Source organism: Raphanus sativus, chromosome 4 (assembly GCF_000801105.2).
Source record: "Raphanus sativus cultivar WK10039 chromosome 4, ASM80110v3, whole genome shotgun sequence".
Taxonomy (NCBI): Eukaryota; Viridiplantae; Streptophyta; class Magnoliopsida; order Brassicales; family Brassicaceae; genus Raphanus; species Raphanus sativus.
In genome coordinates this window covers 26,080,034-26,105,839 of record NC_079514.1, presented here as the reverse complement: position 1 = coordinate 26,105,839, position 25,806 = coordinate 26,080,034, and the positions used below count along the sequence as shown (strand labels likewise).

Here is a 25,806-nt window from a genome sequence, read left to right as displayed (position 1 = left end):
TATGGTCCGGATATGATACTGCAATTATATGGCGTGGTCCACCTTATACTTTGGTGGAACTTGGTCGGACCATAAAACTCGACCAAACTTGGACATGATTGGTTTCTTGCTTTCTTTCTTTACGGATGTATAGACATCTAGTAGTCCCATATACCCTGTTTGGATGGTTCTTGACCATACGTTTTATGTACTACCATATGCTGATCGATTTTCCCATTAGCCGTATTACATATGCTAGTCGATATGGTCGATCTGGTCGTTTCATATTGATACTTCGACCAACCACTGATAGAATTTCGTTGGCTAACGTGCAGCAATGGTTTATAATTTGCATGAACCAATTCATTCCTCTTTAGGCTGGTTTAGTATAACCATATACACAAGGAATTATAATATCTCTTGTAAGGATTTATGGACTGATCGTACTAAGTATTTTCTTAGTCTTTCATATCATTTGCAGCTGCTTTGTTTCAGTCCATGAATAGCTTAGGAACAAAACTATTCTATGAGAATTTCTTTTCTCATCTTTATGATACTCTTATCATTTCTTTATCCAGTGATCAATATGCTACTTACTACATTTCTTTCTTACTTATATCCAGACCTTTTCGAATTTGTAGTAGCATCCACCACATAGGAGTACATCTCCTTATAATCTGTTCCTTGGTCTCTGTGAGTATCATTGTGTAATCAAGTCATTCTTTGAATGCTTTAAATAGAAATATGAACACCTTAGTCCATGTCTCACGATTTCTTTTCCTTTCCCACACAAGACCTATTTTTCACTGGTTTTATCTTATCAGATGGTGTTTCTATATATGGCCAATACACCCATCTCTTTTATAGATTCTTTGAATATTTCTTTAAACCCCCACGGTTTCAACCATTTAATATATGAATGCATTCTTGTATTCACGTGGGTTCTGATCCTCGCTTATATATTTTAAACTCAAGTGCTATTTTCTTATGCATCTTTATCTTTTATGTGTTTATGTGTCGACACTCTTTTATATGTATGGTTCCATTGTGTTCCAGACATGAACTAATCGATTAGAGATTTCATTCTTACTAAGAACCTTCATTACCTTGCAATTTGGCGTCCCAAACTACATGGTCTGGTACCTTAGATGTTTAGTTGCGCAGCCTTATCTCAATGTCTGGTCGGGTTTCCCTTATGACCTCGGATATGTCATTTCTATGCACCTTTCTTTTCATTTCCGAGGTTCCTTATCTTATAGAACATATTGGTCTATCTTTAGACTCTATAGCAACTTGATTATGTCTCTTTTAGGACATTAATTTCGTGGTGCTTAAGCTGGTATGACTTAGTCATTCTTTTTCTTTACTTTTCGGGTCTAATCTGTCTGGCATTCTTTTAGCTAGCTTTGTATGATCTTTCTTTGGACGTCTTAAATCATATTCTCTGGTCCGAGGATCTTGCCAAGACAAGGATGGTTAATACCATTCCATTTCTTTATACTTGTACCAGCTTATTTCTTTCTCCCCCTGATGTTGGATAGTCGGATTTAATCATGCAATCCGTAAACCTGGCCTTAATCTGATCACCCATATTTGGCTCAAGGTTTCTTATAAAATCGTGGGAGAAAACATTCTCATATCCAACATATATTCCCAATCTTATTTCATCTTCTTATGAGGTTCCAACCTAGACAGCACATATTATTGTGGTGGTCTATACATAATCTCTTAGGATGGTCTATGTCTGGATCATGACCCTTTATCATTCTTAGATGAGAATATCTATGCTCACTTTATATGGCCTGATGCATATTTTTATTGCATGTAAATCCATGTGTTCCCAAGCATTAGCTAGTGATCTTTGTATCACAAAGAATTCGGCCAAGTTCTATCATGGTCATAGACCATGTCACTCGGATTTTTAGTGTTGTTCATGGACCACGGGAGTGTCATTTCTCCCCCTCATGAACATGCTATAAATCTTTTAGATGCTTGGAACATTATAGCCTTATGAGTTTCCTTGTGTACATGTTACACAACGTGAGATTTTTGGGATAACTCTTTTGTGCCTTTTACAATATCAATCTTTTGCATCAATTTTAAAGACATGGATGGCTAGTCCAGTCATGCCATAAAGTGTATAAAATTTCGTGGTCAACCTATCTGGTTACCTAGGCCTTTTGCCTTTATCATAATGATCTTTTAGCATAGTTTAGATCAGTCGGGAGTACAGTCTCGACCATTTCTATGCCTTGGGCGATTTTTATTTATAATTTTGAAGGAACTTTTTATTTCCTTTGCCCATTGGTTCAATGTGGAAACCATTCATTTTCAAAATTTTATAACTCAAATGGGTCTTTTATTTGGGTGAATAATTCATGCCCCCTTTAGACAATGCCTTTGGTCGGATAATTTTAATTACTATACTCATTTTTAAATTTTCATTTGTCATTTATCAATCAAGAAATTATCAAGCAAGTCAAACATGATAATATAAAACTAAAACAACTCTTATTATATAAAAAAATCGTAAATGACAAACAAATCAAAAAATAAAATCAGAATGTCGAAATTTCGATTCTTAGGCAATGTATATGCCGGCTACTCCTTTTATTATTCTGGACGTGGCTTCTTTGGATTCATCCTTATTCTCTCCAGCCTTATTGGCTTCAGGAAGTCTCATCTCACTGGTTTTCTTTAGTATCTCATTATTCTTTTCAGCTTGTAATAGATACGAGATCAAATTCGTATAAGTGGTGAAACCTTTTTTTCTGTAGGTATATTGTAACAATAGATCCCTTGGATTAGCTGTGAGGAATGTCTTTTCCAGTAAATCTTCCTCTGTTACCTCTTCACCACATAGTTTCAATTTAGAAACGTTTTTGATTAGAGCTGAGTTATATTCATCTACGGACTTAAAGTCCCGAAATCTGAGATTTATCCACTCATGCCTAGCCTTTGGTAATAACACTATTGTGTATCTGGATTTTAACTCTGTCCAAAGGTCTAGAGGGTTCTCAATATTTAGATACTGATCTCTGAGATCCTCAGTGAGATGTTGGCGAATAATTGTTACTGCCCCATATTTTGAATTTTCAGTTGCATACTCGCATTTGATGATACATCTGTCAAGTCCTCTTATCTTCAAGACAATTGCAGTGTTCATGGCCCAATTTAAATAATTATCTCTAGAGAGATTAAGGGCTGGATAATCCAAATTTGACATCTGAAAATATAGATTTTAGAGTCTTATTATTTGACTTATAATCAGATTCAAACAATGCATTTTGGTTTCTTTCAACCTTTTAGTTATGCAATGTGATTTGGTTTCTTTCAACCTCTAAATTATATAATCTAATCCGATTTATTTTAGTCAATATAGCAATGCAGCTTTGGTTTCTTTCAACTTTTAAATTTATGCAATGCAATCCGATTTTTCTTTCAATCTAGCAATCTAGAAAATTTCTATAATTTTTTTTTTATCAATCCCTAATGATTCAAGTCAATTTCGACATTGATCAGGGAAATCATCTAGCAAATAGACTAAATTTAACAATTTCATTGAAAAACACCTATTTGCAATCGGATTTCATAAAAAAACATAGGTTTGTATAATTCTCAATCCTAAGCAGTTCTAAACATCAAGAACAACTTTAAAAAAAAATCAAACTAGACAATCAGATCAATATTCAAGTCGGAATCATTAAAAAAATTAGATGTTTTTGGATGAAAACCGATCTTGTTTATGTTTTAGGGGATTGATCGATTTCTAGGTTTAAGGATTCGATTTGATTATTCAGATCAAGGGGGTTTTGAGATTTAGAAACCATTGTGGTTTCGATTTTAATTGTAAAACAATCTCATATCGAACTTTTGGTTTAAGAGTTTCGATTTACTCATGGAAGGGTTTGGACCTATTAATCTTTGCTAGGGTTTGATTTGGGATTTTGCAAAATTTTAATGATTATTCCTTTATCAATCAACCATGTTCGATTATGAGTTCTTTTAGGGTTTCAAAGTTTACCTTTAGAACTTTGAAGTGTAGATTTGGACCACCGAGAGCTGGAACAAGTCGGATCGCGAACTGCATGACCGGAACGGATCAGGAGCTGGTCGCGTGTCCTAAGTTGAGCAAAAACCTCTTGTATCTTTAGAAACCTTAATCAAAAACGAATCAAAACAAGTTAGTATAGATAGATGAAGCAAATCGCAGAAAATAACAAAGTATAGAGAGAGGCTGCAGTTTAGGTTTTTGATTAGAGTTTTAGAGTAGTTGACGGCGCGGGTTGGAACGGAGCTTGAGGGCGCGTGTGAGATCAGATTGATACGAGGTTTGCGGCGATGGATTCTTCACGTCAAGAGCTTCAATTTGATATATTACACGTCGTCTGGATCCTTACGGTTTGAGAGAACGAACGGTTTGAAGTCGTCGGATGAGTTTTAGAATTTCAGGGTTTTAGGTCATTCGACGGCGCGTCTTAGAATAGAGCGTTAGGGCGCGTCCGGAGTCAGATAGAGGCGAGGCCGACGGCGTTGGATTCTTCTCGTCAAAAGCTTCAATTTGATATATTATTCGTCGTCTGGTGTTTCAGGGTTGAAGAGATCGATTGATTTGAAGTTGCGCCGAAATTAGGATTTTTAGGGTTACTGGCGGCGCGTATTGAAACAGAGCGTGAGGGAGCGTCTTAGATCGGATTGACACGATGTTTACGGCGTTGGATTTGTTTCGTCGAGAGCTTCGATTTGATATGTGGCTCGTCGTCTAGATCCTTACGGTTGGAGAGATAGAGCGAGTTTAAGATACGCCGTTTTTAGGGTTTTTGGTAGTTTTGGGTAGTTCGGGTTTTTGGAGAACGTATCGTGCTGATAACGTGTTGTGAAACTAAGTGGGAAACGTGTTTCTTGTTATTAATCTTGACCAGGGGTTTTACATATATATATATACATCAGGTCGTGTTTATCCTAAGTGGATAAGTATAACAGTCGATAAGCATTATCTCCTGCGGTCGGTACGGTCCTGGTCGGTCCGGTTATGTCGATCACAATCTAGTACATAACAGTCTGAAGGTTTTTTTGTTGGACTGCATTTGCTAAAATTAGCATATTTAAACGCGTGTATGTTTCCAAATTCAAAATATATAAACACATTGATTATCTGTTTTATTGCAGAATCAAAACAGAAGAAATGTGCGAGAAAAGAGAGGAAATCATTACGTTAGCCATCGACAGAGACAAAGAGAGCCAGAGCGCATTGAAATGGACAGTAGACAACCTTGTTAGCAAAGGAAAGACTCTTAGGAGTTGTTATTGAATAGGGTAATTTAATAGAATTGAATGAAATCTAAGTTCAGACCTAAATTCAGTGTTATTGAATTGGGTATTTGGAAGATAGAATTTAAGTCCACTAAAAATCCTGTTATTTAATATTTTTTTAGATATCATTAGGAATTCAGTTATGATAGATTTTAATGGAATTCAATGAATCTTTTTAACTAAAACAAATCCTACTTTTTTTATCAATACTTTGAAAGAAAACGGGACTGGAAACATTGTCCATCAAAATAATTGCAAACTTAAAGTCCACTACTTGATTTCAATTCCAATATTCAATAACACCTCCTTACTCTTCTTCATGTCAAACTCAAACAATCATCTTCGCTTTCTTCCGGTATGGCAACATCTTTGTTTCTTCTTTCCAAATGCAAACTGACTTTGATTGATTTTGTTGTCTATTAATGCAGGGAATAAGTCTAGCGATGATAGGGCAGAATTGTTTCTTCCATTCCGCTGCTATTGTGCTAGAAAAGATGTGCGTTTTGTTTCACTTTCTCTCTTCTTTCAAACATTATTATTCATTTGACTGACCCTCGTAACAGGTCCTCTGCCACGATGTGATTATGGAGCACATGAGTGCGGCTAAAGGAATACTTGACTGTGTGCAAAAGAATGTCGTCGAGACTCTAGTACTAGGTGCATCCAAGATGACTCTTTTAAGGTAATTAGGTAACTGCTTTCTCCCACTTTAGACAGGACATTAGCATACTTATATACATTATTTTTGTTGGTAGAAGATTCAAAGCACATGAAGTTTCAAGCATCGTAACAAAAAAAGGCACCTAGTTTCTGTACAGTATATTCAATCTCAAGAGGAAAAATCTCCTCCATGAAATCATCGACATCTTCACTTCCGAGTTCCACTGTGCGGCAGCGTGTACAAACTCAAACAAGCAATATGAATGGTATATATTAACTTGTTCTAACATCTCTTTTGATAACCTTATTGATGAAATAGATTTAATGTCCCAGTTGAAAGGAGACAATATACAATGCAACGAACACATGACGAGATCGAGATCAAGTATGCTGCTTACCTATATGTAGTATGATTCATTCGTGCCCACAAAAATAAGTTTAAAACTTATGAAAACCAGCAATGTTGATTAGGTCTCCCTTTATGAGAAGCGGATACAAAGGCACTTACCAGCCCTCTATGTTAGACTCCGATATATCATTTGTGAGTAGTGAAAGGCCTAGCGTGGATCTTATTTTCCCTTGCTTTCATGACCATGCTGATGTTCCGCGCCCATCACTGAACTCTGAATATGAAGAAAATCGAATTAGATTTGTGACATCATGCTCGTCAAATAAGCAGTCCATAGATATTTGCTCTTCATATGCAGCATTTTCATCAAGCTTCCTTGAAAGTGGGAGACAATCATGTTCACTATCGAGCCAGGTTAGCTCATTTTTACCACTGATTACCTACCTGCACATGATAAAGTTTTTTTCATTTGTTTAAACTAAAATCTGACAGGATGAGATTGAAGCCGAGATAAGAAGTCTGAAAATAGAATTAAAATATACAATGGACATGTATAACAGTGCCTGCAAGGAAGCAATATCTGCAAAGAAGGCGGTACGTTTGAGTTTTGAACAATTAAAAATACTAGATCTTAACCCGCCCAACTGGGCGGGTCTTTACTTTAATTATATATATAAAATTTTGAAAAACAAAAGGTTAATGTGTACAACTTCTACTACTTTAGTTTACTGTGATAAATAATATTAAAGGCTGATTCGCGCATCGTCGTGGATATTGGGATGGTATTTGTTTTTAAACTTTGTATTTGTAATTGTATTGTGTAATCACAGACTTGCCAAAAATGTTGTTCACAAACCGAAGGGAGCAAACCGAAACAGTATATTGAATGTGTTTGTAAAACGAATAAATGGATAGCTTATTTATACAAAATCAAAATTGTTTAAATCTTACCATGTGTATTAAATGTGTTTTTAGTTAGTTTAGAATATTTGAGAAATACAAAATTATAAGGATATGAAAAATTTGATTCCTTTTTACATCTTAATTATGTTTTAGCAAACAAAAAACATTTTAGTAAAATTTTGTTATGGAATAATAAAAAAATATCAAATTTTTGATACATCGAATTATGTGTGTTTATAGTAAAATTTTATAGTTAACTTTTTTACATTTTAAGTTATGTGTTTTACAAATTTAGTTAAATCCAATAAAAAATATAAAGAATAAATAAAAATAACTAAAATTTCTGGCCCAATTAAAAATGTACTAAACAAAATAGTCCATAAAATAAATGTGGCCCAACTATATACACAGATTTTTTTCCGGGAAAAAAATCTGTTTGGTCAAACCTAACCACAATTAACGTGTTGCTCTCTCTCTCTCTTTCTTTCTTTTTCGCCGAACGGTCTCTCATCTTCTCACCTAAATCTCATCGAAAAAAATCTTGAGTTTGTTCTGTTCTGGATACTTTTGTGTTTCTCCAAAAGAGTTTCAAGTTTGTTTCTCAGATGGTTTAAGATAGAAGGTTAGATTTTCATTCTCCTCTGTTCTTCCCAATATCTGACTCTATGCGTTTTAGATCTTTCTGGTTTGTTTCTGTTTCTAACCGAAGTTACTCTGTCAATTAACTGTAGATCGGCCATGTTTCCTATATCGACAGCTGAAAAATGACCAAATCAGATTGTATATGTGATAAAGATTAGAAGACTCGGCAGCAAGAAGCAAAGCTTTATCAGAAATTAATGGAATGGCAAGTTGAATATTTCAATTAAGAAAGATTAGAGCAAATTCTTCTGATTTATTGTGTTTTTATTTCATAATTTTTAATCTTGATTTTGTTATCTTGATTTTCAATCATTGTCACCGTTTCTGATCTGTAGCTAATATGTGTTATATTGTTTTAGATATCTTTTACAGTCTCATGTAAAACAATCTTGCTAACAGTGATTATATTTTTTTTTGTATGCTTTGAGTTCATGGACTGGCTATAGCTAATGGAGAGCCGATAAGGATACCCAAAAGAAGTATTCTTCGGTGATTGTTTACTGGTGGGTCACAGGGCACAATACATATGCTAAACGTCAAAACAAAGTCAAGGTTAGCAATGTACTGTCTTTCTCTCTCGTCAAATTTTCATGCTTGATATTAGAAAATGATTAGTTCATAAGTAAAAAGTAACTTAGAATCATATAGAATTATAATTGAGATTAAACTCTAAGATATCATTGTTGTTTAGGTTATGGCTGCTCATTGTTTTTGTTATAACCTGCTTAATGGATATATAATTTTCCTTTGCATGATTGTGAATGCTCTAATAGTTTCTAAGTACTTTAGCATCATTGAATAAACGTGTCTTGCGTATGAAAACATGGATTATTGTAGAAATCGAGTAGTTCAGGAAAATGTAAATTTCAATGCTGGTAAAAGAAGAAGTTTATAACAATGCTGCGTGTTGCTGGCTGTAGAATCGACATTCTTGCTGCGATTAAATCTGCATTGAACAAAATTATACCAGATTAAGTTAAGGTGCATTACACAAATATGTGAAAATCTAATATACATTTTTTCAAAAAATACAATTAAGTAGTTCAGGAGACATACCTCATCACTCATTCTCTTCAAGGTTGTTGAAAATTTCTTTAAAAACAACATTCATGGTTGTCTTCTTAGGCTTACCATCTTTGTCCAGAATCAAAATTTTCAACCCTTTCTTCGATGTCACTCTAGAAATTGCCACGTATAGCTGTCCGTGTGAAAACACCGGTCTTGGTAGAAAGATACCAACTTGGGATAATGATTGCCCTTGGCTTTTGTTTATAGTTATAGCAAAAGCCACAGCCAAAGGCAATTGCCTTCTACGCATTTTAAAAGGCAGTCTAGTATCTGATGGTGTTATCAACAATCTGGGAATATATACTGTCTCCCCAACTTTTTCTCCAGTAATGATTCTAGCCTCAACCATAAAATCCATTAGCTGAGTGATCTGCAGCCTTGTTCCATTCATTAATCCTTCTGTAGGAGCAATATTCCTGAGAACCATAACAGGACAACCAACCTTTAGTCTAAGACTATGGTTTGGCAATCCAGACACCTTAATAGTGTTTAGAAAATCAGGACCAAGAGCTTCATCACTAAGTGAAATTTTATCCATTGGATCAATACTATCTGCACTTATGTAGATCTTCTCCTCGCCTGCAATTAGACAATTCATAATTAGCACATAATTCCTGAAAAATTATATAATTTCGAAAAGACAGAGTAAAGGCAGAATCTTACCATCAAGCTTATCTAACATGTATTGATTAATCATGTTCACGTCTTCATTAGTAGGACATAGAATAGCTCTCTCTTGGAAGAATTTAGGCTCTTTGTTTTCTTGTAACGAAGCAGTATCACCATACACAGCTTTGCTTATGGCTTCTATAGGATCATCAGAATCGCTAATCAAAAACTCTTCAGGAATATCGATCTCAGCTTCACCATCGTTAGGCTCTGAAATTTTACCTTCTCCAACCTTTAATATCCACTCAGAGAATTCCTTAAGTTCCTGTGCCTCTTCGGGTGTCAAATCACCAGACAATAACCTCATGTTCTTCGTGAGTTTAAAGACTTTACAGTGCTCCCAAAGATAAGATTTATTCAGCGAGGCCAAAACGATTTCAGCTCTACAAGCTCCATTAATTACAGGTAGAATCTGTCGAAAATCACCTCCAAACACTACAACCTTCCCACCAAATGGTTTCTTTCTATGCTTCCCCATAATATCAGACATGCTTCTATCTAGAGCTTCAAAACAATGTTTGCTCATCATAGGTGCCTCATCCCATATAATGAGTGATGCTTCTTTTACCAAATTAGCTTGATCTGATCCAGAAGCCATAGTACACGAAGAAAACTCATCAGGGCTAAGTGGTATGCCAAATCTTGAGTGAGCTGTCCTTCCACCTTGTAATAACAAAGAAGCGATTCCACTTGATGCAACATTAAGAACAATATCCCCTTTACAGCGAATAGCTGCAGATATTAATTTCCAGAGAAATGTTTTCCCGGTACCACCAAATCCGTAAACAAAGAACATACCCCCTCGTCCTTCATTAACAGCAGCCAATATTTCATCAAAAATTTTCTTCTGTTCAGCCGTCATCTTCTGAACGTCTCTATCAAGGGTTTCTAGCAGTGCTTGCCGATCATAACTCCGCTCATCTAATATCAGAACATTGGAAGCACTATTGTCTGTAGGAGGAAGTTGTGGCATTGAAGTAAATTTTGATAGAGAAGACCCATTTCGCCTCAAATGCTTCTGAATCTCTTGTAAAGCAAACATCTTTTTCTCCTCATCACTTAACAAAAGATCTTCAAAAAAAAAAAGAGAATGAAATTAGCACAGAGGGGCAAAATAATTAATCTTCAAGTAGAAAAATTGTGATTACGAACTTTGACATAAAACTTCAACAGAAATAGAAATTAGCTCAAAAGAAAATAAATAAATTAAAACCTGGTCTGTTGAAAAATATCCGACGATTATGCTCCATATCTTCAGACAAATACTGCCATGTGTTTTCCCAAACGGTTTCTGGCATAGATAAAGGAAGTTTTATCCCCTTAGCCTTGTTCCATGCATATAATAAAAGGAATTCTTAAATTTACAACACGACATTGACATTTCATGTGTTTTAAATGTGAGATTGGATACAGCTGACACCATTACCAGCTTAATTTTAAGGTAAATAACCTCGTTCAGAAGTTTGAATATCTTTTCGTGAACAACTTCCATTTGCCAAAAGTGATAGATACCGAATATCTATCTACTGACGTGGAAAGTGAGGAACTGTAAATTCTATCACAGAGCCCCTATGCAACAAATTTAAATCAAATATGTGACAGAAAAAAATCAAACAGGTAGGTGCTCTATCAGTTCATTTCTGCATTTAAGTTTTTTAAACAGTCTCATTCTGTATCTTTGTGACTTGAACATCAGGAAAGAAAACACAAGAAGTTTGCTAAAAAAAGATTAGAGGATCATTGAATAAGTCAATCTAAGTATCTAACTAACAGACATAGAGATGAACTGATACTATATTATAGCTGTATTAGTTATTGAAAGATTTCATTACTCGGTCAATACAGTGGACCCAAAACGCTAATCGCAAGAATAGCCTAAAACCCATAGTGTGAAGAGAAGAATAAGAAAGAAAGACACAAACGTTATGTGCGTTAATTTTTGAGTTTGATAATGCGACCCTTGGGAGTAAAATAAAACATTGCCGCTTCTGCTGTCCACTCTTCCCCTCATCTGTCTCTTTCTCTTGGGAGTAAAATAAAATGCAGACACACTGTAGCTTGTAGCTTAGCCATTTCAGCACATGGCTGTACTCTATGCCCTTTGCTGGCATAGGTGAAACTCCTGACCCCTCAGATCCCATATTCCTCTGCTCTATTAGATTTTTCAACATTTAGACATAAAACTTATATAGAGAAAGTTTGAACATGAGTAATTGTTTTTTTTGCCAGGAAAAAAAGAAAATACACTGACCTTTGTTTGTAATGATGATTGTTTCACTTGCCAAGGCTTTGGCCTGCAAAAAAAAATGTGTTTCATCAAGTAATACATATATACAAAACTATAGATAACACCTATACGCTTACTTTATGTATATGCTTACTTTCTGGCCAGTGAACAAAAGTGGCACAGTTTTCCCTGTCAAAGAGAGGTTATGGATTTGTGCAATCAGCAACGATTATATGAGTTGGGAAGAGGATGTGGACGACCGACATAGCGCCAAACGTCTCTGGGGCCAATACGTCTCTGGGGCAACTGACTCGAGAAAACTCGGTGGAGCGAGTTAAACGAACCCCTCCTCAACTTCTCCTGCCATGTGTCACCGTTGCAGAGCATCAGCTTCTCCAAAGCTCTCTCCTCCGCTAAGTTAACGTGAACTGGAATTAGATCACCAGAACTTCACGCGTACGGTGTCGTAGTCGGCTAGTCGCTCATCTAAACAGCAAACACAAATATCCATCTGTCTTCAACATATATTAGAGGAACTCTTATAAACTGCTACATGAAAAATACATCAAAAATATCTTCAAAAATTATGAAAATGTCTATAAATTATTATAAACACACACAGAGGGAGCCAGAAAAGACTTACCAAAGCATGGATTCATAGTGATCGGAAGGATTTAGATTCTCTTGATTTAAACTAAAACGTCCACATAAACTATAAGGAATACCAAAAACAAAAACAATCAATGCTTAAACTATTTTACTGATCTGGCACAGTAGGACAAAGTAATTAACTGACTCATTATTATCTAGAGACTGAATTGGAGAGATGGCCATTGATGTTCTGAAACCTGATTTCCTAAGGAAACTAAGAGAGGAATAGTTACACTCAAAAATTAAACGCCTTTGGCTGAAAGTCTCCTAAGGGATCTCGTGCAACATTTCCATTTTACCATCAAGTTGTCTGCAACACAATATAAATAGGTGAATTATCAACAAACGTACGGTATGAGAATAAAAAAGGTCGAAATCATTTAGATATCTAAAAGGTAGCATGCGTATACAACCAAAGTGATTTACTATATGACAAAAGAACTTTTAGAGAGAAACTAAAAGATATATATCAATACTTTTGTAAACTGAAATCAAGGGAGATTATTTATAGAAATCAATTGACAGGGAGTTGCAGAACTCAAAGACACAAAACTTGAGCGGTCTCCAACCTTCCTCGTCTTAGTCAGTGGACCTTCTTATCACACAGCGATCAAACACCACGATGACGGCCTCTTGCATTTCTCTTACGCCGGCAGAATCGGCGAGGGAAGAGGCGTGAAGTTTCCATCAGTTACAATCGGCTCTGGGTTTCTAATCTGAAAGTAGACAGACCCTTCAGGCAAATAAAGCGGCTCTCTGGGATCTGATACCGCAAAATGAAATGGAAGAGTAGCGGTTTTCGATTTCGTTTTATATAGGAGTTCCAAACCGTTCATCTTCGGCATGAACGTTACCAATCGAACTAAATACATATCTATACGATTACGAAATCTTCCATTTAATAGTCATAAGGTTTTCATTTACTCTGAAGTTGCAAGGAAGGAGAGAACCAAGGGAAGTTGAGACGACTGAGTTGTAGGGAAGGAAACATGTAGCAACGACAACATCTTAGGGTTAGTGTTGGAGTGGGCTTATGGGCTCATCATAATTAAGTTTACCGTAAATGAATTGCAGCCCATTCCGTAAATGAATAATCCACAGCCATAGTGACATGTCAAAATAGAGACCTCTTATTGGACGATTTTATAGTCCGACGTGGACAGCCTAGATGTTGAGTTTATTCTCCTTTTAATAGTGTTAGATATTAAATTTCTAGTCAGATACGTGTACCTAGGGATGTTAGCATGGGTAAATTACCCATGGGTTTACCCAAACCCATAAGTAATGTGCTGAATTTTAACCATTTCAATAAATATATGGATTCAATATGGGTTAATAATTTTAGAGTTTATATTAATTTTGGTAAACACAATAAGGTAACTGGGTATCCACATACCTATTATATGTTTTTTAATCAAATTTTATTTTCTCCGCAAACTGTAAAATTATACTTTTCTTCTAAAACCATAAAATTAAGTTTTTCATCAAAACCGTAAAATCAAGTGTTCCTGTCTAAACCGAAAAAACATATTTTCCTGTCTAAACAGTAAAAACATATTTTCCCGCCGAAAACAAAAAATCAAGTTTTCCCGCCAAAACCGCAAAATCGAGTTTTCCCGCCAAAACAGTAAAATCGAGTTTACCCGCCAAAACCGCAAAATCGAGTTTTCCTGCCAAAACCGCAAAATCGAGTTTTCACGATCGAGTTTTCCCGCCAAAACCGCAGAATCATATTTTCCTGCCAAAACCGTAAAATCGAGTTTTCCCGCCAAAACCGCAAAATCGAGTTTTCCTGATCGAGTTTTCCCGCCAAAACCGCAGAATCATATTTTCCTGCCAAAACCGTAAAATCGAGTTTTTCCGCCAAAACCACAAAATCATATTTTCCGTCAAAACCGCAGAATCGAGTTTTCCGGCCAAAAACGCAAAAATGAGTTTTCCGCCAAAAAGCAAAATTGAGTTTTCCCGCCAAAATCGCAAAATCGAGTTTCTGCCAAAAACGCAAAATCTAGTTTTCCCACCAAAAACACAAAATTAATTTTTCCAGTCAAAAACGCAAAATCGAGTTTTCCGTCAAAACTATAAAATTGAGTTTTTCCGCCAAAAACGCAAAATCCAGTTTTCCTTCCAAAACCGCAAAATCATATTTTCCGTCAAAACCACAAAATCAAGTTTTTCCGCCAAAACCGCAAAATCATACTTTCCGTCAAAACTATAAACTTGAGTTTTTCCGCCAAAACCGTAAAATATAGTTTTGCCGCCTAAATCGCAGAATCATTTTCCCGCCAAACAATAATATTGATTTATAATAATTGTGATTTAAAAATATATGCGTAGATATTAAAATTATCTTTATGTTGGTATATAAAATGTATTGTTTTATTATGTTTACAAAAAAAATTATTAATATTTTACATGATATTTTAGAACAAATAAAATAGTATTTTGGGTACCCATAGGTAAACCTATATCCTATTGGGTTACTTTCTGGGTTTAGATTCCAACCTTAATGTTTTTGGGTTTTCGCGAGTTAGATATAAACTGAGTTGGTAATTTGTGGGTTGGGCTGGGCTGGGTTATTTTACCCTACATTAACATCCCTATGTGTACCCTACTTATTATAATCAAAATCTGATTCATCTCCAATCAGGTTTCTGAGTTACATAAGTGGAAAGCAGATAAGGAACTGAAATTAGAAGAGGTAAGACTTGCCAAGGAAGCAGTTATGGCAATGGCGGAGAGTGAGAAAGAAAAGAGTAGAGCAGCTATGGAAACTCAATAAGATCTCACAGAATAGCAGATTTTGAAGCTCAAAAGAGAAAGCATATTGAAACCGCAGAGGAAAAGAAGAGGGCGACGAGTTCTATGGTGAAAACTGATTTAAGATACAGAAAATACATAATCGAGGAGATTGAAGAGGCCACAGAAGATTTTTCTCCCAGTTGAAAGATTGGGGAAGGAGTCTATGGACCTGTTTACAAGGGATCACTAGATTATACACAAGTTGCAATAAAGGTTCTCAGACCAGACACTGCACAAGGAAGGTCTCAGTTCCAGCAAGAGATTGAAGTACTAACATGTATGAGACATCCGCACATGGTTCTCTTACTTGGAGCCTGTCCGGAATACGGATGTTTAGTCTACGAATACATGGCAAATGGTAGCTTAGAAGACTGTCTATTCAGACGAGGAAACTCTCCAATTCTTTCTTGGCAGCTAAGATTTCGCATAGCAGCTGAAATCGCAATCGGTCTGCATTTCCTCCACCAGATGAAACCGGAAGCTTTGGTTCACCGTGACCTTAAACCGGGAAACATTTTACTTGACCAGCATTTCGTCAGCAAGATTTCTGATGTTGGCTTTGCCAGGATAGTCCCTTCATCAGTTTCTGACACTGTAACACAATTTAGAATGACGTCAACAGCCGGAACATTCTGTTACATTGATCCAGAATACCAGCAGACCGTCATGATGGGGACTAAATCAGACATTTATTCATTCGGGATTATGCTTTTGCAATTACTTACAGCTAAGCCACCAATGGGTTTGACACATCATGTCGATAGAGCAATAAAAAACGGAAATTTCGCCGAGATGTTAGACCCTGTTGTGCCAGACTGGCCAGTCAAAGAGGCCTTGGTTGCAGCCAAACTTGCTCTAAAGTGTGCAGAATTACGACGCAAGGACAGGCCTGACTTAGGTAACATTGTTTTACCTGAGCTTAACAGACTGAGAGCTTTAGCTGAAGAAATCATGCCATCAGTTAACTTTGGCAGAAGCCATCGACCTTCACCAAATACTACTACAAGACGGAACAACTGCCACATCCAACGTCCAGGTACCACGACTTCACTATATGTATGAGTCCATTAAGGTTTTTTTACAGATTTTAATCGTTCCTTTGTTAGTAAGCTATATTTTCCCTATGCAGGATATCATGAGTGATCCACATCTACAATATGGATCTAATAGCTTTCCCACATCGGATCTACATCCTGATGAGGAAAATACAAGTCAAAACATTGAAATAAAAACATATAAATCGTGAGAATTGTTTACCTATAGAGGCATATATACTGTACATTTCAACAGTCATCTATTTATATATGTTAGTTTTTAGAGTTCCTACCATGTTAAAGCTAAACTCATGTACACTACATAATCTATACCAAACTAATTTGGATTTTTAGATTTAAAAGAAAAACTTCTAAGAAAGTAAACATAAGTGACAGAAATGAAAACACAATTTAATAATGTTTGAATGTTCTCCACCGCTCTTGACGCGGGAGATATCCTCTCATTTTTGGGGTCAAATATGTTTATCTTCGTGAGCTTATGCTTTAACCGTTGGAGATGAGTTTCATTCCACTAAAAATCCGATTTAAGAACCCAGTCCAGTATGACAAAACTCTGGAAGAAAGAAATATGCCCGTGAAGGTCAAAGACCCATCCCGAAGTAAGAGGCTAACCCATGCCGAGATTTCTTGATCAAACTAAAACATAAAAGAGATCGGGGCAATAAAGGCAATACAAAAGACATTTGATATTCGCCAGAGATCACGTCGGCCGTTATGATTCCCCCCTCAGCATCTATAAATGAAAAAAAAAAAACTACAAGAAAATAGCTCTATTGCAACATGAAAATTGCAACGTCCATTTTCATTCATACTTTGAAATAATGAATATCCGTTACAGTTTCATTACAAGTTTATTGAAAAATAACAATTATAACATACATTGCATATTTTCGTTACTAAATTGCAACTTTTGCAACATAAATAAATATCTTGCGAATTTTTCAAGAAACGTTCAAAATTTTGAATCATTGCTAATGTGCAAAAAATATAAATAAATATGTGCAAAAATGTGACAGTGATTATATTTTTATTATATGTTTCTATCGAAAAGATATTTTTTATAGAAAATAATAATAGTTTTTCGTATATTAAATAGAAAATTTATATTGTATATTTAAACATCTTAATATATAAAGTAGACTTGTCTATCTCCATAGGGGAAAAAGTAGACACGTGTCCCAAAACTATTTAAACGATTCGTTTTGTAAATAGGCTGGTTTCACTTTTGTTTGGGTTTCTTATAGTCGTATGAGCTTCTAATTATTAAAACCAGGCCCAGAGAGAGCATTGGTTTCTCTGTGGCTTCCCATCGCATCTCCCCGTTTCCCAATCGAATCAAGTTGAAGCTTTCCTGATCTTCTATGGCCTTTCCGTTCTCCTCTTTGAAACAGTTCATTGATTCTTGCTTGGGGCCGATTTTGTGCGTATTTATTCATCTCATCCGCTCCACAGCATTGTATCGCCCTCATCGATTCCCTAGAGTAACCGTCTGAAGCTATGACTATAAATAACCACTCTTTCAGTCATGAACAGCAAAGCTTCGACGAAACTGATAGAATAGAAATACTTATGTCATTTCGCTTAAGTTTTATGTATACTCTTACTTTTTTAAAAATATAATTTCAGAGCAAATTTTTTAGGAATCACTTGATTGTATCCGAGCTGCAAAAGGTGTTTTGAAAATGTGCTGCAACAAAACTGATCGATATGATTAGCGGAGTAAAAGAAAGAGGTAAGCAGCCATATTGGATCCTTGATGACTACTACAAAGACATGGTTTCCTACTGCAACTAAACTGAATGATATGATTGAACGAGTAAAAGAAAGAGGTAATCAGCCATATTGGATCCTTGATGACTACTACAAAGACTTGGTTGCCTACTGGGGAACATATAAAGCTAATTAAGGAAAAAGGTAAAAAAGCTTCTAAGAGTCAAATGTCAGATCGAAACGGGCTGGGAACTCATAAACACCGATCTGGCCCACGTTCATATGCTAGGGTTGCAGATATATTGGTAAGACACTTGTTTTCATATGTACTAAATGTTATTTTCTAACATTTCTCTTTTGTATAAAGAAAAGAATGGAGATGCATCTTACATTGATGTTCTTTGTGAGACACACAAGAAATCAGACGGGTCATTTGTGGATTCAAGGACAAGGGTATTTAGTGAAGGATTTGAAAACATGTAGCTGATCATATGCTTGAAGATGATATCCCTAATCACTGAAAGAGCTAACTTCTGAGAAAAAGAATGAAATGTATTTGAAGGTAATACAATATTTTTAAAAATCTTTTTATTTTTCTAGATTTCTTCATAGATTTTTTTTCGTTTTACATATATTATATTCTACAGTTGGTTGATTCCACACAAGGTCGTGTGTTTGGTATATGAGCTCTTCTTAGTGAAGTTTCACTCAATGGTAAAATGCCAGTTACCATTGAAAGCCACTTAGAAAATGATGAGTTCAAGAAAAAGGTACAAGACATTTCTGAAGAAAATGAAGAAATCAAAGAAAGGCTGAGCAAACTTGAAGGCTTGGAGAAGATGATTTCAATCCTTTGTCCAGCTGTTCTATTCAGGGGTGTCAACAATCAAGTTTAAATTGGCTGCTTTTGTTATTTTTTTCTAAGGTTTTATTATGTTTTTTTCTAGTTTTAAATTATTGTTGGTTTTTCTCTATTAATGCATTGTTAATTTTGTTTCTAATATTTTAGTTATTTAATAAAATTGGTCGTTTGACTATTGTTTATTGTAAAATATATATAACGTAAAAATAAATAAAACATCTAATTTTTGCTTATAACATAATGCTAAAACAATTAATCTATGCAACAAAGTTAATATCTACTAATTTTATTAAATATTAATTGTTTTTTTTTTGGTAGGATATTAAATATTAATTGTTAACCATATAGTATTCACCGTCAAAAAATATTTGCACCAAATGTATTATTTAAAAGTAATTATAGAAAAATTTGCAACAACATTTGATGTATCTTTTATATAAAAAATTTTGTAACAATTTTAAATTGCAACCATACATTGCAATTGTATAAAAAACATTTTTGCATTAATATTACTAAATTTCAAAAAAGGATGTGCAAATTTGCAATGTTGTCTGCAATATATTTTACGTAGCAATGACTTGCCACCATTTATGGTCACAAAATACGTCGTAAATATACATCAAAATTGCAATAAAAATTTGTTGCTAATTTTGCTACGTATATGGAACAAATTTGAATTTGCAACATTCTCATACAGCAAAAAGTTAAAATTTGTCACAATTTTATTGTAATTTCATATTTGCAACAATATATGAGCATATTGCAACAATATATTAGTATTGCAATATGACTATTTTCTTGTAGTTTTAAAACATGAGAAAGGAGAAGGGATCCCATGTCTTGGATATTAAACATTTACCAAGATTATGACTCGCGCAACCGGGCGGGTGTTTATTTTTAGTTTTATATAAATATATATTTATTTTATACTTTTAGTGGTATACATTTTTAACATAATCATATATCTAAATGTTTTATATAACTATTTCAAATAAAATAGTTTTATAGTTTACATGTTATAATTAATCAATTGTTTAAAATTGTCGCATGTACTTTTTTTTGGTCACATGTACTTGTCGCTTCTTATTGTATACTTATTTTATTGTATTTGCATTTATTTATAGAAAACCTTAATATACGCATTAAAAATATATTCAAAATTGTTTTGTATTAAATTTATGCTTATTTTGACCTGCCGACCTTCAAAACTGAATTTCCTATTAGCAATATTTTTTTACGTTTATTAATTTTAGATACTATATTATTATATAAACAAAATTCTAAAAAGATATATCAATTTTTATACATGTATTATATAGTTTTTGAATGTTTAGTCGTTATGTTATCATATTATATTTTTAGCATAAATATATATTTATGAAAATAAAATTTATAAATTTATCGACATAATATAACTTTATCATATTTAGTTTAATATAATAATTTGATTTTAACATGAATTATTATTATAAAATAGAAAAAACTAAGATAATTTTTTTTTTTCATTATAAATGATAACTAAATATATATATATATATATTAATGTATAATAATAGTTCATTGCTAAAACTTTTTGAAAATTAACATAATTTAAAAATATTTTTCAACAGATTTGTTAAAATAAATATTTATATTTCAAATGAAAAGATATAATGATTAAAATATTTTATATTATTAGATTTAATGAGATACATGTTAATTTGTATATATGCATTATATAGTTTGCTAATGTTAACCCGTTTTACCAACATATTATATTTTGAACATAAATAATTAAGAAAATAAAATATAAAAGTTTAACAATTTAATATAATTTATCATATTTACCTTGATATAATAATTTTCTCTTACAATGATTGATTATGATTATACAATAGATAAAATAGGATGAAATTTATATTTTGTAACTTTATAAAATATGTTAATGTATAATAATATTTATAACTAATTTCGAAATTACTGAAAATATTTACATATAATGTTTGAAAATTAAGATCTTTTTAATTTTTTTAAGATTTGTTAGAATTTTAAAAATATATATATTTATATTTAAAATAAAAAGATATCAAAAGATATTATGATTAAAGTAGTTAAAAGATTCTATATCTACACATTTGGAAGAATTTCACCAAAGTAAGACTTTCTTCCATACGTTCTCGATCGTACATATTCCAAGGGCACAAAACACTATGGCGGACAAGCTTGCACGGGATGCGAGAAGTTCTTCTTCAGCTATGGTTTATGTCAACTCTTCCCCACCAGCTTGACTTGCTGATCTGATAGGGAATTCTTAGTTTACTTATTGTTCTAAAAAAAAAAAGATTACATATCTTATTAGTCTTAATAAAATAAATTTAATAAAAATTAAAAGATGGTTTAAATTAAAAAAAACACATATCAAGATTTTAAATACTCTTTTATTCTCATGATACCTTTTGGGTCACCACAATTGTATCATTTCAAAATATAAATAGTATATTTATTTTCTATTCAAGATCTTTAGTAAACATTCTTTTCGTAGATTACTTTTAGACACGTTATCATCAACTTTAATCCTATCATTTGGCACTTGAAGAAGAGGAAGATTCAACACGTAGCACCATCTGACGATTCCAACGTGAAACACACACCACAATGACTAGCGCAAACGCATTTGATATTGCAGGAGCATTGAATAACTCAAACACACATTCCCCAATATGAAGTGCAGCAATTTAACCTGGAAGGAACTCCACTAATCCAACAGGCCAGAATGCAGCAGGTCGGTCCTGGTGGAAATACACCCGTTCTGGTTCAAACAACCTAGATACCATCAGCACTATTCGGCGACTTGGACGCCTTATTATATCCAACATATTTGAAAATTTATGATCTGTTCTTTCTGTTTTGGTTCAACGTTCAGGTCATCATGACGTCGCAAGAAGTAGAAAAAGTCATTGAAAAACGCAAAAGACCCTATTCACATATCACATCACTAGCACTCCCATCCCAAATATAAAGTTTAAGATTCCATCATATAACGGAAAATAGAGTTCCATGCTTACATGAGTGTTTTCTATCTTGTGATGGCACAAATTCGATTCAAGGATGGATAATGAGTCACCGGCTATTGCAAAATATTCATCGAAAATATGGCAAGAGGAGATCTCAATTGGATTACCCAATGGAGTCCTCGAATATAATCAACAGTTTTAATCAGCTATCAACTGTATTCATGAAACACTGCTCTATGTTTATAGCGAAAGGAGCTTCTGACACCGACATGTGGACAATGTCCAAAAAGAAGGAGGAGTCGCTCGGCTCTTTCAATGGCAGGTTAAAAACCATCCTCTCCAATATGGTTGCAAGGGATGTTCCATGCATATCCAAACCGGCAACTTCAAAATATGCTCTCTATAAAGTCTTATGGCCTCTTCTTGTAATGGGTTATTTGATCTTTATTAAGATGTTGATATACAATGGAATTTACATGTTTTCAACCATGGTATAATGATTTTATATATGATATCTTGTGTATTTGCATCATTTTGATCTTTGTTTTATCTTCTTTTTTATCATTAGAATCCATATAGTATGCATATAGGATGCATTTGCATTGCATTTGTCCTTATCAGGTATTGGAGATGCTAGTTGGTGATTTTGGAGACATTAAAGATGATTTTGGAGCAAAAGAAGATGATTTATGTTCGAGAATCTCACCACGGCTAAGTGTCCCAGCGGTCTCGCGCCCCAGCGGTCTCGTGTCCCCGTCCTCCATGCCGCTGTGCATCGACAAAAAGCTGGAGAAAATACGCAAGCTCACTCGGCCTGGTCCAGCGGTCGCCCTGCCCGCGCCACAGAACTGAAGCTCCCAGCAGCCTGCGTGCCCCAGCGGCCTTGTGGCGCTTCATCCAGGCTGCTGCGTGTCTGCTGAGTGACATTTTATCATTTTGCCCCTCTACGTTTTAGAATGGAAAAACCTAAGTTTAAGTATGTTTTGTAAGCCATTGGAGGCAGATTATCTTTTATCTACTGAAGAACACAAACTCTCTCAAAAAAAACATTTCTTTTTGGCTTGATTTGTTATTGTTCTTGTGATCTCTCATCTATTTCTCTACATGATTAATCTGAAATCCATCATGGGTTTAAGAGGAATCATGGAGATTAGTGAGTAATCACCTTTTGGATTCATGGGTTAGGATGATTAAGGGTGATTAGGCTAGTTCTAGGATGTTTTAGGTATAAATCATACTTGTTCCTTGCTAGTAGAGTGATCTTAATGCATCATTTGAGTAGGCCACTCAAAGGGTGATCTCTAGGCATTTCTCACCCGACAGGTGTTTGATGAAATGCCTGAGTCAACTCTCCTAGGCTTTTAGTGTACTTTGCCAAAGACATTTGTTGTTAAAGATGCTAAGATAGCTAATAGACTTGTTAGTAATGATTGCTTGCATGTTATTCAACCAAAGACATTTGATGTTTGAGATATGTTAGCAAATGAGCATTTATCTAGACATAGAGCTTGCTTAGAATTGTGTCTAGGCTTAAGGTTGATAGTTTGATTTATCATTTGAATTCCTTAGATCGAAACCTGATCACCCAAGGTCTAAATCCCTATACCCATGAGTTCTCCTTTCCAATAGCTTAAGAGTATCATTTTACTGTTTTGCATTAGCTTTAATCATTAGTTTAGAATTCATCAAATCACTGGTTGCACTTAGATTAGGCAAATACTTGCATTCTCTCTGATTTTAAATCCCTCAGATCTGGTTCGACAACAACTTCCACTATACTATCATTTGACTTAGGAGCCTCAAAACTCCTAACATCAATATACAATTATTATGTTTTTGAGTCTATCTAGTATGTTTACAGGTTCATGAGTAAGATGGTGATTTTGGAGTATTTCAGAGTATTTTAGAGATTTCACCATCGACCAACACATGTAGGTCGACATTGAAAGATTACAATCGATCGATGCACACATCATGCCATCGATCGACGGCGAACTCTCTCACAAACCCAGTTTGGTCACAACCAACTTGAAACCCAAGACTCCACCAAATTACAAGAATACCCCTGACAAATTTTAACATAATATTTAAGTGCTCTGCCATTGTATTAGACAACACACGCTTTCGTACTTCTTATTTTCACAGAAAAGGTTTTACGTTTTTAGTAGAGTTGGAGAGAAGAGCAGACTCCTTCAGATGTCTTGAAACTCCATATTTCTATTTTATATTATCAATGCAGTTTTATTTATTCGTTTTGATGTTTTGCTTAGCTATGTTTAAGTAATCCACCTTGTTAGGTTTATGGTTCAAATAGGTTATGAAAGATTAGCCCAAACTATAGAATTGCTAAGTTGCTAGAGATGTTCATCATGAAAATTGTGTTCTAGAGTAGCTAACTAGAACCATGATAATAGGATAGTTAGGTGCAAACGACGGCTTGGTCTTCTACCAGAATAGATACTTTAAGTTAGGATTGATAGAAACAAACAGAAGTTGATCTAGGGAGTCTAGTGAACAAATTCAACCTGATCGTTAAAGCTTGCGAGAAGACCATCGATCGATAATCATATATGTTAATCGATTGACGGCTCGAGAGGTATATCGATCGATATTCCTATATAATCATCGATCGCCACTTTCTTCAGATCAACAAACGAAAGTTGAGGTCTGAAGATCTAGACAACAGATAGTCTAAACAAACGGATGTAGATCTAGACAACAGATAGTCTAAACAAACGGATGTTGATCGACTATTTCCTTTGTTGAGTTCTCATATATCTTGAATGCATGCTTAGTATATGTATCTCTATAATCCGGATTACCTGAACAGAAACCCTAGGCTTAACTCTTTATTATTATTGTCTAAACCCCAATCCAATCAACCGAATAATTACTTGTTCATCACTGTTTGTTTCAGTTAATCATATTCGACCTAGCATAATTACTGCTAATTAGGATTTATTGTATGCCCTAACTCTTTGTAGATTTGATCCTTAAGTATTATAACTGATCTTCTTATTTGAGAGAGTAATTTATTCGTTAGGGTAATTTGAGTGAGATCAGACGTCTTTCAAATAACCTACAATCAAGCATACCTTCAGTACTTGCCAAATTACGATTAAACAGTGCCGTGGGAATTCTTTTGTTTCATGTAAGTACAGCTTATATATACTTTCAACAGTAATGTGGGATATGTTTGTTTCTTATTCTTATCAACAATACTATATCTAGTTTTCTTATTTTTGCAGGAATTACGGCACTTTCTTGCTGCAGTTCCTAAGAAAACAAAAGCTTAGCACTCCTTACTTCATTACAATCATTACAGTGGGCAGCTTTGGTGCAATCACATAGGTTATCATGTTCTGTTGCAACTCTTTCAAGATTCAGGCAGCTTTAATGCATACTTGTCCACTTAAAATGCATCACTCTAAATTTGTTTTAAGCGAAAAGACTATTGGTTAATGTAGTCTATGTAGTAGCGCTGTTTACTTGTTGTACAGTGCAAGTCAATTCTTCCCCACCGGGGAGTACAAAAGTTGACATTTCGCTAGCTAGTCCATTTGCTGGAGCTGCGCTCGATATCAGTGTCCATGTTTGCTGTTGGTTTGTGTTAGTGGAAAAATGACACCACAATTAAATAATGCAGAAAATAGATGAAGAGACAAAATACACAAAACACCAATGCTTTATGAGAATCTCTTTAAACAATCTATTACAAGATCTGCTTAATTCAGTTTTTACACGTCTAGTGTTATCCCCCTAACAAACGCTACTGAAAGATTCCTAAGCTACCCACTTATGTCTCTTTACCGTCAAGTACTTCAGCCACTGCTTCAGCACGACTCCAGAAACTTCCAAGAGCTTCTCTCTCTCTCTATAAGATTAGCCTATATGTCTCTGTCTCTCTACAGAAGACCCCATAG

General features: G+C 34.6%; 2 long non-coding RNA genes and 1 pseudogene across 5 annotated transcripts; 2 read left to right on the top strand and 1 right to left on the bottom strand.

Annotated features, from left to right (window-relative positions):
• The first annotated feature begins 5,164 nt into the window (after positions 1 to 5,164).
• On the top strand, positions 5,165 to 25,806 carry LOC108830854 (U-box domain-containing protein 35-like; annotated as a pseudogene).
• On the top strand, positions 7,677 to 12,108 carry LOC130511548 (uncharacterized). Its single transcript, XR_008945058.1, has 3 exons — positions 7,677 to 7,826; positions 7,936 to 8,398; positions 11,976 to 12,108. It is a non-coding gene; the product is annotated as an uncharacterized LOC130511548 (long non-coding RNA).
• On the bottom strand, positions 11,362 to 13,620 carry LOC130511547 (uncharacterized). 4 transcript variants are annotated; one of them, XR_008945057.1, is made up of 5 exons: positions 13,031 to 13,620; positions 12,454 to 12,771; positions 11,965 to 12,356; positions 11,835 to 11,877; positions 11,362 to 11,730 (listed from the first exon to the last, which is right to left on the bottom strand). It is a non-coding gene; the product is annotated as an uncharacterized LOC130511547 (long non-coding RNA). The 4 variants fall into 4 exon arrangements; XR_008945056.1 differs by having other exon boundaries at positions 11,965 to 12,522; positions 12,695 to 12,771; XR_008945055.1 differs by having other exon boundaries at positions 11,362 to 11,735; positions 11,965 to 12,771.